General features: G+C 39.2%; 1 pseudogene; it reads right to left on the bottom strand.

Annotated features, from left to right (window-relative positions):
- Positions 1-9,159: 9,159 nt before the first annotated feature.
- On the bottom strand, positions 9,160-10,521 carry LOC122123321 (annotated as a pseudogene).
- Between the last annotated feature and the right edge of the window lie 1,035 nt (positions 10,522-11,556).

The raw sequence follows: 11,556 nt of genomic DNA on the forward strand, positions 1-11,556 counted from the left end.
TGTCTTCTTGGGAAGTATAACTTGAAGCCATCTGAGGATCCTAGGGAGAGTCCTTCCCCAGTCTGGGTTTGATGATATTTTATGGGCTCATAGGTTTGTGCTGCCATTAGCATTTGTTCCTCTGGGTACCAGAAACTGGCTCACAAACCTCTGGTCCTCTAGACAAGGAGAGTCAGGAGTTGTGTGCTTATACTCCTGAACCTAGAGATTCTGGTACTCCCCCATGTGACTTTATAAACTTGCCTTTTGTGAATTGAAGCCAATGAATCTTAAACATTCCTTGAAAATGTCTTATATAAACATATTCATCCCCTTTTGACCCTCTGCACTTCCTATGGCTTTTGAAACTTTCAAAATGTTGCTGGCACATATATACTCCACTTTATGTGTCTGTTCTGACACACTACAATTTCTCCACTAATATAATTGGCCTATAATCCATCGCTTAAAATAATAGAGTCTGTCGGGGCAAGTGATACAGTGGTAGAGTGCTTGCCTGCGTAAATAAGGCCCACGTTTTATTCCTCAGAACCACATAGGTAGAAAAAGCTTGCAGTGCACTGTGGCTCAAGTGGTAGAGTGCTAGCTTTGAGTTTAGGAGCTGAGGAACAGTTCTCCAGGCTCAGAGTTTAGGCCCCATGTCTGACCAAAAAAAAAATGAGAGACTTCCTGATTATGTGTTCCTAATCAATTGATAAAATAGAATTTGAATAAAATACAATGCCCTAGATAGGTGTGTGCTTGTCCTGATTCTTGAACTCAAGGTCTGGAAAATGATCATGAAATTATTTGGTTCAATGATAATGTTGTACCACATAAGCCACATCTCAACATCTAGCTACTTTGGCTACTTTATTGGAGATAAGTGTCTCAGATGTTCTTTTACCCATGGATTTATTTTGTGATCCTTGTAGGGATCCTTCATGTGTATCCCAGGGGACCACAAGCAGGCACAGGAGAAAGATTATTATAAAGTTTACTAGAAGGACCATATTTCCCAGGAGACAGAGCACATGCATCTGTCTTTCTTCAGGTAGTCACAGGAGCTGGGGAGCAGGAAGTTAGGTAGGTGCATGCTCAGGTAGGTGTGGGTAGAGAGAGGGAGTGGTAAGCAGTATGGAGGTAACTCTAGGTCTGGAAGGAGCTCAGGTCTGGGTGGAGCTGAGGAGCAAAAGTGGGGATACAAACTTTCCTAAGCTCTCAGCCTTCTAAGTAGCAAAGATTACAGCCATTAGACATGAGAGCCCAGTTACAATGTCCTCTTTTAAATTCAGATTATATCCTAAAAAATAATATGAAATAGAAAACTTGAAAAATTTTAAGGCAAGATATTCAGTCGCTAATGTGGATGAGGACAGTCCAAATCCCAAAACAAACAGAAAATTCGCCACCTTGAAATTTGTAACACTCCTCATCTTAAGTATTGTGAATGTGAACACTAAGCCCATAATAAATTCTCTTTAAGTTTTTCAAAGTAAGAAAATATTCTTGTGAATTAGAAAAACCCAGTACTAATGTGCAAACACTGCTTTTAAAGGATTCATATTGTCTTTCTATCAAAAACACCTTACCGAAGTAAACAGAATTGATTTTCTTTTTTGTGAATATCACTGCAAAGTTCATGCATTTTATATTAACAACTACCATTGTGGGTAAGTGTAAGAAAAACCAGAATGCTGGATAAAAGAATTTCCTGTGTAATCAACCAACAAGTATAAGCAAAAGCACATACCTATATAAGTTGTTTCTCTTTAATTTTATGGATCTACATTTGTAGTGTATTTTCTGTTAATATTGTTTAGTAACACATAAGACTTCACTCTTCTGTGGGTTTGTCTTTAGTGGAGACTTTAATGCTCTACATGATTCAGGAATGTTTCTTCTCCCATACGAAGGCTTTATGCTTTACCAGTCCAAGTATCATGTTCTGACCAGAAACTTCAAGGGTAAAATCACACAGGTTCTTTTCTGACTCTCATATGACATCTCTCCAAGCCATGGTTCCAGAATCTTTACTCACTGTCAACAGCAAGAAAGGATCTCTGATGAGATTCTTTTATTTCTCACTCTGTTTGACATTCCATGTTATGAACCTAACTGTGTCCAAGTTTGAAAAACAGAAAAAAAACAGATTCAGCTTTAGGAACATGTTTCTAAAAAAGCTAAAGATGGCTTGTAGATTTAGCAGATGATCAAATCTTGGCTTCTAAGTTAAGTTCAGATTTGCTTTAGTTTGCTTCTCATTTTTTACTTTAAGCAAAATGTTGCCTCACTTTTTTGTGATTCAATGACACCTAGAAGGTAAGTTCTCATGGAAGGTAAAGGTTGCCTAGAATCTTATCAGACATCACATCCACAAAAATAACATGAGACTATCCTAATGAAATTTTAATGGATTTGCTGAAAAAGTGTGGTCAAACATAATTTTAACTGCTGTACAGGACTGAGTGTGTTATAAGTAGTTCAATTAATCTCTGTTAATACTCTTGGACTTCTTTGTGGTATTTGTCTTTCTTGAAACTTAGTCCCTATTTGATGGTATTTATAGAAATCTTTGTTTTTCTCTAAGTTATGTACAAGTGTAGAAGTGCTGGACCATATTTCTATGTAATTCTATATTCAGTTCTTTTTAGGACTTTTTGTCCCATCTTTGATAGTTTTACATACCTGAGAGAAATGCACAAGTTCACATTATTGTCACATCTTTCCTAGCTTTTGTTAGACTTTGGAAGGATTTTGTTGTTTTGTTTAAAACTATGGCCACACTAACATGTATGAAATGGTTATTTTATTGTACTTTTGATTGGAATTTTTCTCATGACTATTGCTACTACTTTTATATTTTAATCTTCACAATAAATTTTTTTAAGAATGCAAAAACAAGAGAAACACAGAGTAAGTTCTCCAGTGGATGTAGGTAGCAGTTGGTGCAGGGACGGAGAGCAGACATGGTAAAGGAGAGGAATATGGTTTGATAAAAGTGTATTTGTGTATGTGTGTCTATGTGTGTGTTTGTGTGTTGTGTTTATCAATGAAACTTGCTGACATTAGGTTTTTTGTTTTCTTTTGCTCATTTCATCTTGTTTTTGTTGTTCTTGTTTGACATTCCTGGGGCTAGAACTCAGGGCTTGAAAACTGTTCCTGACATTCATTATGCTGAAGGCTACAACTCTACCATTTGAGCTACAGCACCAGTGCTTCTAGGGGTATTTGGGGGCTGTTGTTGTTTATTAGGTACTGAAATATCAAACATAGTGTTCCATGCCTGCTAGGCAAGTACTTTATCACTAACACACATTGCCAGCCCCAACCACACTTTTTTAAGAAAGGAGGCAGCCTGGGAGTGTGGCTCAGTGGTAGAGTGCTTGCCTTGCATACCTGAGGCACTGGGTTCCATTCCTCAGCACCACATCAGCAGAAAATTCATTGTGACTTATCACCAATGAAATGCCAGAAAACTAGAAGTGACATTCTGGCTGGAAGTGGTAGCATGCCAGCCTTTAGTGAAAAGCATAGGGAATATGCCAGGCCCTCCCTGAGTTCAAACCCCACAGCTAACAATTGAAAGAATAAAGAAACAATCCCAAACAAAAACCTAATTACTTGCTCATTGCCTTTGTTCTAATTTTCTTTGTAGCTGTAACTGAATACTTCCTGTCACTCCATTTTCTACTTTCTTCCTTTCAATTTGAGGGGTTGAACCTTCCGACTTGCACATGGAAAGTGGATCCTACATAGCAACCTATTCTTTCTTCTTTTAACATAAAAAGTCTGCTTATAGGACAGGGAAGGTAGCTAAGTGGTAGAGTGTTTGCATCGCATGAATGAGGAGATAGGTTCTATTCCTCAGATTCTCATACACCAATAAAGCCAGAAGTTGTGCTGTGGCTCAAGTGGTAGAGTGCTACCCTTGAGCAAAAGCAGCTCAAGGACAGCACCTGTCCCCTGAGTTCAAGCCTAAAGACTGCCAAACAAAAAGTCTGCTCATTTAAATTAGTCAATATTCCTCTGGAATTTAAACGACAAACTTAAAAGTGACATAAGTTCACGTTCAATAGTATTGTCCTCCTTTCCAGAGAGTTCAGGGACAGCACACAGAAGAGACCCTAGGCCTCTGCTGTCATTGATAAACTAGCTGTTGTACAACATTAAGCATCAACACATACATTTCTATTCTTATTATTTTGAACACAATGGGATTTGTAAGATTGGTAAAAATAAGTGAAGGAAACCCTTCCTTTTCACCTATTTGTTGTGATAGTAATGGATCTATTTTGCTGTGCACTCAAGTCCCACACTTGTCATTGAAGTTCTCTCTGAACTACTTTTCAATTTCTTTTCTTCTTAGGGCACACACATTCACACACATCCTGAAGAATTTTTACTAGTTCATCTAGCAATGTTTTACTACCAATTCTCTAGTCCACAAGTAATTGTATCATCTACATAGGACAAGATTATTACATTAGGCCACTGATTTCTCTGACAGGTCCCTGTGTCAACAGTCAGCACTGCAGGAAACACGTGTGCAACTTGGCTCATGCTGCAGGTGCCATGCTGTGCTGGTGGTGGACTGATGGGTAGCACACACCCTGCTCTGGGCTTCTCACTCCTGTCCCAAGGGACTTGCCAGGTTTGCCTATTGCATGAAGACTTTGGCACTGCCCTCCTCTCCTCAGCTGGCTCCTTACCAAACTTTTCTTTCCTGTACCTTTCATTTTGAGTTCTGGCATAGACCAATCTTATCGTTCAAATATATTGGTATTCTGGGACCTTAAATCATCACTACTTGATACTTCTTTTCTTATGATACTGTTTCAAGTATACTGCAATATTTGGCCACATTTTATATGTTGAGATCTCTCTTTGAAGGTCTCATTCTGCACTTTACAGACGTGGACCACATTGTCCTGCATAGCATCTTGAACCTCTACAAGGACTTATGAACTAGTCAGAAACATAAAGGTATGTGCATGTGGATTCACTTGACAAAAGAAACCAAAATATTCGTACAATCTATCATTACCCTGGCTTATAAGACATTTCAATATCAACCTCAATTGAGGACAATGACTATACACTATTGAGGACTTTAGGCTTAAACAAGAATGGTAACTTTTCTGCACGAGGGCCAAAAACCCATTTTCCAGAATATCTTCCCTGGCCCTGGAGTTCTTTCTACTCAGGGCCCGGGTACTGTCCCTGAGCTTTGGTAATAAAGGAACAAAAGTGTTGACAGTCTATCAACTTCATTCACAGCATTACTTGTGGGAAATTTGGTGATAATTGGCCATAACACTTTTACAGCTATTCCTACCTAGTTTGCCTTTCAATTGTGATCTTTAAACCTCATGCTCTTGAGCAAGTAAGAATCCCGATGTGAAGCACCAGTGCCCTGTTAGATCAGGAGATCTTAATTACTTGATCCAAACAGGACTCATGGTGTCCACATAACAGGATATATAATTCATAACATCATATAGCCATATGCAAAAGTCCTTTTGCAATCACTTGGTAAAGGTCTGTTTACCTATCATTGGGTAATCCACACCCAAATTCTTCCACTAAATATTTGGAAGAATGTATTGGTTACACGTACCTCATTATTGGTCCTCAGGTTGAATTCAGGGGCAAAAACTTGTGAGGCTTCCTTTACCTTCTATAGAAGATGACCATTTGTATCACTGATTTTTCACCTTAGGGTCTTGCTTCTCTGCCTGGACCTTTCCATACATTAATTTTATAATTACATATCAGAAGTAGTAAAAAGGTAGGTACATATAACCAGAGCCATGCTTTTATTGGCTAAGATACCATTTTCATGGAGCTTTTGCATGGGATGGCCTACAAAACTATCTAATTTCAGCTTCCTGAGTAGTTAGGATTCCACACATGAGGGAGTGTAATTGCTCATTTTTAATTGCTGGTCTGAAATTAAAAGAGGAAAGGGTACTTTACCAATTCAGTGAGCACTCAAGCAAAGTGTTGGCCAAATGATAATAACAAAAATAATACAAAACATTAATAAAATATGTTATCATCAGGCATACTTTTAATGAACGTGGTATTTTGGTTCATAATTTGAGGTATATAACAGGCCTAGGTAGGACTCCAGTCTGTGAACCATCCCTTCTCAGAAAGCATACAGTTTGTAAACATGGGAGAATGAGCGATTTCCAAATGGATAGTGTGTGTGTGTGTGTGTGTGTGTGTGTGTGTGTGTGTGTGAGTGTGTGTGGTACAAATAGGAAGGCCAAGGGCACAGGTGCCTCCCAATCCCATTTTTTTTAGGCCTCTCTAGATAAGCAGAAGGGTTTGCCTGGGAAGGTGGCTCAGTGTCAGAGCACTTGCCATGCATGCATGAGGTCCTGGGTTCAATTCCCCAGCACCACATAAGCAAAAAAAAAAAAAAAGCTGGAAGTGGCACTGTGGCTCAAGTGGTAGAGTGCAAGCCTTGAGCTGAAGAGCTGAGGGACAGTACCTAGGCGCAGAGTTCAGGCCACAAGCCCGGACCCCCCACCCCAAAAAAGTAGAAGTGTGAACAGTGTGATGGAAGGCGTTAAGCGAGCAACTAGCTAAATCTTGCAATGTGAACTCCACTGTCCTTATCTTGTAAATGGAATCATAGGCAGGATTTAAGGATTCCTTTTTTTATTCTGAAAATACTGTGAAGAAGAGTTATTATTTTTGAACTATTGAAATAAATACTGAAATTGTTGAAGCCACAGGAAGCCTGAACTGAAGCACTGAAGGAAACCTCATGTTCCCAGAGACAGATTTCTTCAGAACAGCCCACAGGGCTAGCTTTTATGGAGGCCAAGATGAGAGAATCTCCTTTGAAGCCAGCTCTGGCTGGCTTCAACTCAGTTCCTGAGTTCAAAACCTCATATTGGCACAATAACGTTCCTTCATGAATGTGTGAAAGTATTGCTCTTCATGTAACCAAACAGCTCTAGACATATCTAGAATGACTGGCTTATATAGGATCTGGAGCCTTGGTCTTGGTTTATTAATTAAGCTCTTTCTGATGTAACAGAAATTGTTTCTAAATACCTGCAGGATATCTTTAATTGCATAACTATACAGTGGCATCGATCTTGGCTCTAGAAATTCTAAATTTAGGTAACCTTTCTGTTTCTGTAAAAGAAGACACTATATTTGTTCAAAGCCACATTATGGTAGATGTAATAATGGAGTGGATTTCACAGCTAGCAGTCTGCAAGCAGCCTGTTCTAACAAAGACTTGCAGTCCACAAATACACTTAGACAGCTTGGAAATAGGACAGAAAGGGGGGGAGAGAATAAAAACAGCACCGAGAAACCAATCAGCACCAAGAAAGTGATGAATTGGGACACTAGATGACGAGAGACAAGCCAGGAGAAAGCACACAGGACATGATTACAGAGACATGTGGCATGGCATCTGGTGCCACTGCTGGTCCAGCCTAAATAGGGCCTAAGCAGGAGGCAGGTCTACAGGAAATTCCCATTCCAGGCACTGGACTTTCAGATTGAGTAACATCAGCCAAATGCCCATGCCTGCTTCCAGGGATCCACCCACACCCATCAGTTGGGAGGTAAGTGATGGATGGGGCATTTCCTTCCCCCTGCATGAAAACAAGATGCCTGACCCCACCATCTACCATGTGGCCAATAGGGCATCAGCCACACCTGACCTCCTTACTTAATATTACTGTATTAGTAAATCAATTTATAAAATGTTACATCCTCTTTATCGTTTTGTAAACATTCAAATATTTGCTTTTTGTGAAAGCCATATTTCTTGAGCTCCACCTCTGAAACAATAATTCTCACATTCACCAAAAATTAAACATTCTTCTTTTGAATAGTTTATTTCTTCCTTCTTCCTCATTGCTTCCCTTCCTCTTTCCATCTCTCACTTCCCTACTCCTTCCTTCCTTCCTCTCAGGGTCTAGAAGTGATGGTGTAGCTCAAGTGGCAGATGGTTTTATTCCTTTGTTAACTTCAATTTTTGTGAGAGATTGATCAATATCTTTGTGTGCTTGATTATTTCCCCTAATGTCATATCTACTTTGGCCCTCTATGAGATAACACAGGTGCGACACATCGTCCACACTGGTCTTTTATTATAGCTCACTCAGCAGAACAACTAAATGGGCTAAGAGTGAATCAATCACAAGTTTTTCATAACCAGTGAATAATTAAAGAAAAGTGCAAGCACTGAAGACACTTTGGGGTTCTCCCCCAAGACAAAATGCAGGGCTGCGAAGGTGGCTCAGTGGTAGAGCGCTTGCCTTGCATGCTCGAGGCCCGGGGTTCGATTCCTCAGCACCACATAAGCAAAAAGAAAAAAAAAGCCGGAAGTGGTGCTGTGGCTCAAGTGGTAGAACGCTAACCTTGAGCTGAAGAGCTGAGGGACAGCGCCCAGGCCCAGAGTTCAGGCCCCACGACCGGACCTCCTCCCCAAAAAATGCAGAGATTCTAGTCTTTATTAATCCATCATATTTTTTAAATATATATTTTATTGTAAAGATATTGTATCGATTGGTTATACCATTATATGAGTTAGGTCATTAATACATTTTCTATCAAGCATTGTTACCCCTCCAAGAAAGACTTTACTACTGTTATGACTTTTTCTAGAAAACCTTTCCAATTTTTCTACATATGATTTTTCTCCTCTTTGTGTGTGAGGGTGTATGTGTGTCTGTGTGTTTTGTGTGTTCTGTGATGAACCCTGAGCTGTGTCTTGTAGTTCGAGGACTCCACATCTGCTATATCATAAGGTCTGTATCCTGTATTGGTTCTGTATTGCAATTTCAATTTTCTTACAGATCAAAGACTTTCCCATTTGGTACAATCCTAAGTTATTTCATTTGTGTGAATCAACTTACGTGTGTTAAGCTGTCTTTCCACATTGGTCACATTCATAAGGTTTCTCTCCTTGTGTCTGTGATGGATGTTAAGTTGTGCCTTCCAGGTGAAAGAATTTCCATGCCTGCTACATACATAATATTTCTCTCTGGTTGGTTTTTTTCTGATGGACAGAAAGGTGTATGTTCTGCATGAAAGATTTTCTACATAGGTCACATTCATAAAATTTCTCTCCTGTGGTGTGCTCTCTGGTGGATAGTAAGTTGTAGCTTCTGGCTGAAAATCTTTCCGCAAACATGACATTCATAAGGTTTCTTTCCTGTGTTTTTTCTGATGGACAGTGAGGTTTGACTTCCAGGTGAAAGTCATTCCACACAGGTTACATTCATAAGGTTTCTTTCCTGTGTTTATTATCTGATGGACATTGATGCTTGACTTCCAAGAGAAGGACTTTCCACACATGTTACATTCATAAGGTCTCTCTAATGTGTGTGTTTTCTGGTGCACAGTAAGGTTTCTTTTATGGGTGAAAGACTTTCAACACAAGTTGCATCCATAAGTTTTCTCTCTAGTATGTGTTCTCTGATGGCGATTAAGATTTGATTTCTTGGTGAAAGATTTTCCACACATGTTACATTCATAAGGTTTCTCTCCTGTGTGTGTTCTCTGGTGCAGAGTAAGATATGCCTTGCAGGAGAAAGACTTTCCACAAATGTTACATTCAAAAGGTTTCTCTCTAGTATGTGTTCTCTGATGGAGATTAAGATTTGATTTCTGGGTGAAAGATTTTCCACACATCTTACATTCATAAGGTTTCTCTCCTGTGTGTGTTCTCTGGTGCAGAGTAAGGTATTCCTTGCAGGAGAAAGACTTTCCACAAATGTTACATTCAAAATGTTTCTCTTTTGGGTGTGTTCTCTGGTGGCGAGTAAGGTTTGATTTCTCGGTGAAAGACTTTCGACACACGTTACATTCATAAGGTTTCTCTCCTGTGTGTGTTCTCTGGTGGAGAGTAAGCATCGATTTCTGGGTGAAAGATTTTCCACACTTGTTACATTCATAAGGTTTCTCTCCTTTGTGTGTTCTCTGGTGGACAGTAAGGTAAGTCTTCCAGGTGAAAGACTTTCCACACATGTTACATTCATAAGGTTTCTCTCCTGTGTGTGTTCTCTGGTGGACAGTAAGTTATGTCTTCGAGGTGAAAGAATTTCCACACATGTTACATTCATAAGGTTTCTCTCCTGTGTGTGTTCTCTGGTGTCTAGTAAGATATTCCTTCCAGGAGAAAGACTTTCCACAAATGTTACATTCAAAAGGTTTCTCTTTTGTGTGTGTTCTCTGGTGAACAGTAAGCTTTGATTTCTGGATGAAAGACTTTCCACAAACGTTACATTCATAAGGTTTCTCCCTAGTATGTGTTCTCTGGTGGACAGTAAGCTTTGATTTCTCGGTGAAAGACTTTCCACACTTGTTACATTCATAAGGTTTCTCTCCTGTGTGTGTCCTCTGAGGGACAACAGGGTGTTTCTTCTCATTGAAAGACTTTTCACACTGTTTTCGTTCGTCAACTACAGAAGACACATGAGGTCTATATGCAGCACACATCTTACCAGGTTCACTGAAAACACCCATGCTCTGACAGCCAGTGACCTTTTCTATCCTCATCCCTAAGGAGTTCCCATTATTCTTAATCAGTTCTGACTTCTGTATGGAGCTCAAATGAAAACTTCTTATAAGTCTCACTTTTTCCTCCCCTGGGTTACTATTCATGACTGCTACTTCAGAGAGATATTTATTGTGATGTTCCTGGCAGGTGCTAATCACATCCTCCATTTCTGGGACATCTAAAATGAATAATAGAAAAATAAACAAAAACATAAATGAGATCCATAAATTCCTTAATGTAAAGATATTTCCTCACATTCTGTTACAATATTTTCAAATATCAAAGCATTGCTTTATGCAGAATATATATATTTCTCTGCAATTTAGTAATTAAGAAAGTAGTACTGACATTTTACAGTGGAAAATAATGTTTTTCTGTATTTCAGATTTTTATATTTTTCTCAAGGAAATATTTACTCAAATTATTCATCTCTGTACTCTTAACGCTTCCATTCTGAATCTCCCTCTATGCCCAGCACCACTGATAAGAAATTGTCCTGATCCTATTTTCCTCCTACCTGCAAAACACTAGTTTAAAATGAGATCTCTTTACTACATTTCTTATTGTCTTTTTCTCTTTATGAATGACTTCTCTACAGACAAAGAGAAGTGCTAACATTAACTACACTGGAACATCAAATTCAGTTTGTCTCCACGAGAATTCTGGATTGACAATTCCTTGAGACAAAGGATCACCTAGTTCTCTTTCATACATGACTCAAGGGCACTAGGAATACTATTGCTCTTTACAGCTCAAGATAAACAGACCCACTGGGCTCTGGACCCAACATCACTATTCAAGATGCTTTAACTCACCTGTGAAATTCTCTTCTGAGTCTTCTCTCATCCATGGTTCTGCACCTTGCTCCAGCATCACAATCAATATAGGTTTAGGAACACAGTGCCCTGTGAGTAAGAAATAGTGGAGAACTATTGCTCTTGCTGGGTCATCATTAATGTAATGTTGCAGACATCCTGTTCACTGGGTTGCTCCTAAATCTGGTTTCTCAATTGTTTTATTTTTTGGGGGGTGGG

Source organism: Dipodomys spectabilis, unplaced genomic scaffold (assembly GCF_019054845.1).
Source record: "Dipodomys spectabilis isolate Male_0828 unplaced genomic scaffold, ASM1905484v1 ptg000227l, whole genome shotgun sequence".
In the NCBI taxonomy this organism is placed as follows: domain Eukaryota; kingdom Metazoa; phylum Chordata; class Mammalia; order Rodentia; family Heteromyidae; genus Dipodomys; species Dipodomys spectabilis.